The sequence below is a fragment of the Mauremys reevesii genome, linkage group 3 (assembly GCF_016161935.1).
Source record: "Mauremys reevesii isolate NIE-2019 linkage group 3, ASM1616193v1, whole genome shotgun sequence".
NCBI lineage: Eukaryota > Metazoa > Chordata > Testudines > Geoemydidae > Mauremys > Mauremys reevesii.
In genome coordinates, this window is record NC_052625.1 from 96,301,972 (window position 1) to 96,308,913 (window position 6,942).

Below are 6,942 nucleotides of genomic sequence, written 5' to 3' on the forward strand. Positions count from 1 at the left end.
GACAATGCTGGACACTAAAGTCCTTTTTCCACTCGACAGAGCCAGGGAAGGCACAAGAAGACCCTTTAATGGTACCATTGATTCAATCCCAGGCCTCTCTGAACATTATATTAAAAAAGTCAGGTTTAAAGTGTGTGAAAGTGAGTGCACAGTTTTTGCATGTGGCTGACATCTGTGTGTATTGCAGCATTTGCACACATACATACATACACAGAGGCTTATGCATCTAGAAGCCCTTATTTATAGACCATATCAGGATTTGTGAGCATACAGGTCAGCTGCATGGTTAAAAAAAAACAAAAAAAAACAGCATATGCATGCTTTAAAAAATAATCTAGGCCAACATTTCTAAATAGCAATTATTTTTATGCTTTCTATACATGTCCACTATGAAGTGGACTGAAACCCACAACATCTATTTCCCACAGATTGTTAAGGCTGCATCAACTAAAACAACAAGCATTATTAAAAAAAAATTTTGAAAACTGCTTTTGAAAATAGTTTTATCTGGAATGGCTGGGTCACCAGTTAATTCAGGACAATGTGACGTTGAGAATATTTTTCAAATACAATGTACTACTTGAAGGTATTTGTGTGTGTCCATCTAAGCAGCTGCACCACTATGGTAGTGGAAACCATTTGTACAAACTCTTTAAAACAAAAAATCCCTCACTGCTTTGCAGTGTAAATGTAGCCTGGGTGAAACTTCCTGCTTGGCTTGATTTCCTTGCTAATTTATATTTTCAAATTTTAGCTGGATTATTTTGTTATATAAGCATTGTCACACAAACACTTCAGATAGCTTCTATGACTTTGTTTACAAGAGCTCCATGTTGGGATCAATATCTGACTGCATATTTGGGTAAATATACTGTTATAGGCATCTCATTCATTGTAGTGTTTACTACACATTTAGACAGCCATATAATTTAAAGCCATCAAAGAATGCAGTAACATGGGACTTCAACAGACATAAACTAGAGTACTTCTAATGTTTTCAAGTGATGGCTAATTGGCAAAATGAAGTCTGCTTTATCCAAATCAAAGATTTTAGTGTTGAGAGTGACTCCTTTTTGCATATTGTGACAAAGTCAGACCTGACATCTATGAGAGTGTGGCAGGTATAAAAGGCCTGGAATGGTGAAGGCCCTTTTCCCTATGAACTCAGGCCAGTTAGAGACTCCTGAGTCCAATTAAATGCCAGTGACTTTAACACCCCCCCCCCGCCCCTTCTGGTGAGTGAAAATGAGCAGGGATTGGAAACAAGCTGTAGCAGCAAGAAAAGGATTCTTTTGGGTGGAAAGCTACTCTCCTTCCTATTGAGGAAACAACAAAATTAACTTCTGTTTGGGGAAGGACTGGAAACCAGAAGCCAGTGTAATTAGACAACCCACCAGAGTGTAGGCAGGGAAAGGTATTTATTTTTGTGTCAGGAGGTGCTAGTTCTTTGAGCCAAAAAACCCTCCCTATTTGGTCCTACTCTGAAGCCCACCTTGTAATTACTGAAAAGTAAACCAAAGTGACAAATTAACAACCTCCAGAGCAGGACTGATTTACTCCAGGCTCCTCCCACCACCACCACAGGAAGAAATTCTGAGGCTGAGGAGGTGAAGGAGGTACCTTGCCACCATATACGGATGATGATAGGATAGGTAAACCTCTTGTTTCTCATTTGTGATCATTTTCATTTCTATCTTATCAGGAGAGAGCACTGTGGACTTACTGTAGGCAAAAAAATAAACTGGTGTAAAGCTGGAGAACAGTTTAAAAACAGTGGCATCACCTCAAGTTTCCAGCAGTGTAAGTGGGTGCAGAATCTGGTTCCACCTGTTCCTTTTCTTTTTCCAACTAGAACTATGTCAGTCTTGACAATCTGCAATCATTGATGATCCCATGGCACTCTTCAGAAGCGCTGACGTTGTTGATCTAGTGTCCTGGCCAAGGTGAAATATGACTAATTATATTCAACCTACCTTAATTATCCCTGTAGTGTCCATGGATATAATATTCCATTACTTTCATTAGCAGACAGCTGTCTGGGCATGTTTCACACCAGAGGTGACTACATTTCTCTGGTTAGGCTGAGACCACTACCTACCATGAAGACCAGTATTGTCTCATTATTTTACTTATAATTCCCCTTCTGTCTATATCTAGTTGTTGTCTCTCATACTTTGCTGCTGCCCAAAGGAGCTTACAAGCTGTCTTTGTTCTGTATTTATATGGTGCCTAGCACAGTGAGGTCCTGGTCTATGACTCAAGTCCCTAAGTGCTATGGTAACACAATTATTATTATTAACACATGGTACTATTTTTATTCAGTCAGTAGGGTGCTTTGATACACATACATTTAGATGGATATCTGTGTAAATGTAACTTCATTACCCATTGTTCATTAACATAGATGCTTAAATACAGATGTAGGCTTCTAAGTAAATAACCTGGATTTTCAGAGCAGCTAAGCACCCAGAATTCCCACTGGAATGATGTCACTGTTGGAATAGCAGGTGTATTGCCCTGAGACAATTGTGCAGAGTTTTCATACTGCCCATCTTCAGCTCAGGTTGATGCTAACAATCCTCCACTTTCCAAACTATTAAAACTGCTTAAAAAAATAGTTGTCACATAACTGCAAATGCCCACACTTGTGCTAATGCATGGCTATGCTAGAGTTGTTAAAACTAAGTGACCATAGCCCTAGTGGTAGCAATTTTCCTACAGTTCTTCTCCTTAATGAAATAAGAAAGAGTATATACAGCAATACACATTAGCAGCATTTCTGCTTTTTTTTTTTAACAGTAAAATGTTTATCTTATTTTAGTGTCAGTAAAGTCATGCTGCCTTCAGAGCAGTATCAACAACTGTGTTATGCTTGTGAATAGATCCCCTGCATGAAGATAGATAAATATGGTGTTTGTAAATTTGAAGAAGAGAGCAAACAATCATAGGGATATGGAATGGCTATTATTTCTGAGACCACTTCCTGGAAGTGGATGCTTCTGTTCTCTGTCTTTCACCAACTCACCTTGTGTCCCCTGGATAACAGTACTGTAGAAATAATTCATTCCTTAAAATGCTTTGTATTTTTCCTTTGTGTTCTTGTTCTGTCATCTTCTACTATGAAGAACAAATGTCTAGAAATTGTACTTTAAAAGAAATTGTAGTGGAAGGAAATGCCTAGTAAGATATGTGGTTTCATGAGCTGGAAAAATAACGGGCCCGGTTCTTAGTTATTTGGTTTCTGTGCTTGGAGCAGGGATGGCAGGGGCAGGCAGAGTAAATGTGGCTTTAACCTACTTTTGCATTCCCTACCTTCTGGCCTCAGCTTGTGCAGCTGCTACCTGCCACCCCACCCTTCCCCTTAAGGCTTTTCTAACTTATACTGTGTTCCATGTATGGTAACTCAGACAATCTCATGTAGACCTGAGCAGATAAATGTCAATGAAACCAGTTGCCATTAGAGTATGCAACTATGTAAAAATCAACATGCTTTGCAAAATCTGGTTGATTTTTGGCAAAATTTTGTTTCAGAGGGGAGGGAAAAGGAGAAGTCATTTGATGGTATTGAAACATCCTATTTCAACATTGGAACTAAACTTTTCAGTTTTCCATATTGAAAACATTTTCATTTTGAAATTTTTTTTTAAATTGTATTGTAACAAATTAAGTCAAAATCAACACAAAACATTTAGTTAGACTTGGTCAACAATATTTTGATTGACTTTGAAAATTTTATTTTCAGAATTTTTACCATGGAGAATTTCAAAATTCAGATTTTTTTTTCTTAACTGGATTGAAATTAAATTTTGAAATAATGAAATCCTCCATGAAATGGATTTGCCATTCTGATTCTCATGCAACTTTGCTCCTCTGGCAAGAAAAATATAGCTCAATTAAATTGCAGCTGTGTAGAATGAAGGGACTTCAAATTTCTGTGAAATGCAAGATTTGTTTTGCTCTCAGCCTTTCAGCTTTCTTCACGTTGTGGAATATAAAGAAAATACTGTGCTTGCTTTTAAGCTACAGGTAGTAAAACAAGCCATCCAGCTGCAGAAGGTGCAGTTACTGCTGTTATCCAATAAATGAGTCTGACTAGCAGCAAAAGCAAAGGTGACATGTGGGAATGAAGATGGTATATGCTGCTTTAAAGTGGGTGGGGGGAATCACTCCAGGTGAAAGAAAGAGAAATCAGGATGAAATTCAAAGTAATTTTACTTTTCCTTGCTAACCAACAAAGACTCCACTTAACTGCCACTTTGTGAACATGTTAAGGCAAAAAACTCTAGAGAGTGATTTAATAGGTAATTCCCCACCACCACCCAGATTTCCAACACAGTACTGCTCAGTTAATTCCCATTAACTGACTGAAAAAATTCACTTGCTTTGCCTCAGTCCATCAGTCTTTGGACTACGCCTTCTTGTCATAGTTTGTCAAACTTCTCTCCTGATACTACCTCCCAAATTGGCCTCTGTGGTTGAGCAAGATGAAACAGAACCAAAAACATGTGTCCTGGAGGAGTTGTTGACATTTGGAGTGAATACGTGACACTGTTTTCATCATACTCATTGTCTTCACTTATGTATACTTGTTCTGAAAGTCAACAAGATAGTTACTGGAGAAAGGTCAATCTTGCAAAATTTTATCACCTAAACTACCAAACTTTCATATTTGTGTTCATTCAAGATGAACTGCTGCTACTGGAAATCAAATATTAAGAAGTGTCCAGGAGGAGATGATAAACAGACCAAGATGGGGATTGGTTGGAGGGCAATAAGCTGGGATGGTGAGGTAGATTTATCAGTCACTATGGAAAAGGTAGTTGAAACTGCACAAGTGGCTGAGATCACCTAGAAAAAGGATACAAAGCTTGAAAAGAAGTGGGCTAAAGACAGAGTCCTGTGGGACTATTGCAAAAAAATAAAAAAATAAAAAAATAAAGGAGTGGGGAGAACCCACCAAACAAGAGAAGCTAAAGAAATAACTGGAGAGGTTGGAAGAGAACCAGGAGAGGATGGAACCCAGAAAACCAAGAAAGGATGAGGCTTCAAGGAGAGTAATCATTGCTACTATATTGTTTGTTTACTAGATTATTCAATGTATTCTTGCAGTGCAGGCATAAAGAACATGATGGATTAGTACAATTCATCTAGTAATTCATCTGTGTGCATAAAAGGAAGACTGCTTTGTGCTGCTGCTCAATTAATGAAAATCCCAAATCTTCTGTCTTTAAACATGCTTTAATCATAGAAAATTGGGGTTGGAAGGAATCTCAAGAGGTCATCTACTCCAACCCCCTGCTCAAAGCAGAGCCAATCCCCAGATTTTTGCCCTGATCCCTAAATGCCCCCCTCAAAGACTGAACTCACAACTCTGGGTTTAGCAGGCTAATGCTCAAACCACTGAGCTATCCCTCCCCCGCTATATTCCATGCCCACTAGTGTAAATGTAGCTGCAGTGTGTATTTGTCAGGAGACAAGTGTCAGATGGATACCTCTGTGTGATGAAAGCCAAAGCACTTGTTTTCATAGCTAGGCTTAGAACAGACAACCACTAAAGAAGCTGCCATAATTGACTTTGAAGGACATATGGCAAGTATGAATGAGGTAACCTGTGTCTTGCGGTCTTTTGGTTGTTTGACTAGTTTTTTTCTTTGCTAAAAGGGTAGAAGTATTCCACCAAACTAATAGGTTTATCATATATTACTTTTACTTATTCTAATTTTCTTATTTAGATTTCCTAGCAAAGTTAAAGAGCTTAATTTTTGACACTAATACATTTTAGTGTATGTTTAGAGTTTGCCTTCATTTCAAGTTCACAGGTATAGAAATATACGGTTGCATTAATATCAAAATTACTGATCAGTGAGTCTTGATGAATTAATGGAGACATTGCAAAGTAACATTAAGACTTGACTATGCAGATTGCTGAGTTTTGATGAAAGAAATTCAGAGAAGTGAATCACCAACAGCCAGCATTTGTTCAGGACCGGCACAGAGAAGCTGATCTGCAGTGCCCTGGACTTCTACCACCATTCAGGAGAGGAGTGATAGCAGTGTCAGAATGAGACACTGGTATCAGAAAACAGGGCAACAATAAATTTTGATTTCAAAATTAATAGACCTCTTTAGTGGTGGTGGAGTCTGAGTTATTTTTTGAGGGCAAAGAATTATGCTAAGGCTGGTGTGCTTTATGAACTAACTAACTGATGCAGTAGTTGTAGGGAGCTGTTTAGGAGCTAGAGCAGATAATAGGGAGCTAGGCCTCCTACATTTAATACTATCACTGAATTTACTTTTATGACCTTTGCAAACCACTTAAATTATTTGGCCCAGATCCACAAAGGGACTTAAGTGCCTAAAAAACCACTAGGATCCACAAAGCCTAGGTTAGGCACCTAGACTCCCTGTACAATTGGGGGAGGGAGGGGGAACAGGAGCCTAAGAAAGTGATCCATAAAAACCCACAAGCTGAGCAGCTCCCCACCTAAGCTATCCAATGGGAGATGCTGAAGGGATGGGTGTGGCTCAAGCCCCATCAGCCTCAATTAAATAGGTGGTTAAGTCTGGGCTGCAGGGAGTTGCCTGTCTCTGCTAGTGATCAAAAATCAGAAACCCCTTTCCTTGAGTCAGATAGTTTAGGTGCCTAAGAAGTAGGTGTGTAGCGGTTGTTGGTGAGGGTGTGTGTGAGTGTGAGAGAGAGAGAGAGAGAATGAGTTAGGCTAGGGTGGGCAAATTACAGGCCGCATCAGGCCCGCCAGCCATTTTAATCCAGCCCTCGAGCTACTGCTGGGGCATGGGGACTGGGGCTTGCCCCACTCTGGCACTCCAGCCAGGAAGCAGGGTCGGGGGGGCCACACTGCATGGCTCCCAGAAGCAGCAGCATGGCCCCCCTCCAGGTCCTATGTATAGGGGCAGCCAGGGGGCTCTGCTCCGCACACTGCC

The 6,942-nt window shown here is 39.8% G+C and overlaps 1 long non-coding RNA gene across 1 annotated transcript; it reads left to right on the forward strand.

Moving 5' to 3' along the window:
• Positions 1-1,261: 1,261 nt before the first annotated feature.
• LOC120401789 lies at positions 1,262-6,082 on the forward strand. The gene is made up of 3 exons (XR_005596730.1): positions 1,262-1,652; positions 1,853-1,943; positions 5,922-6,082. It is a non-coding gene; the product is annotated as an uncharacterized LOC120401789 (long non-coding RNA).
• The last annotated feature ends 860 nt before the right edge of the window (positions 6,083-6,942 follow it).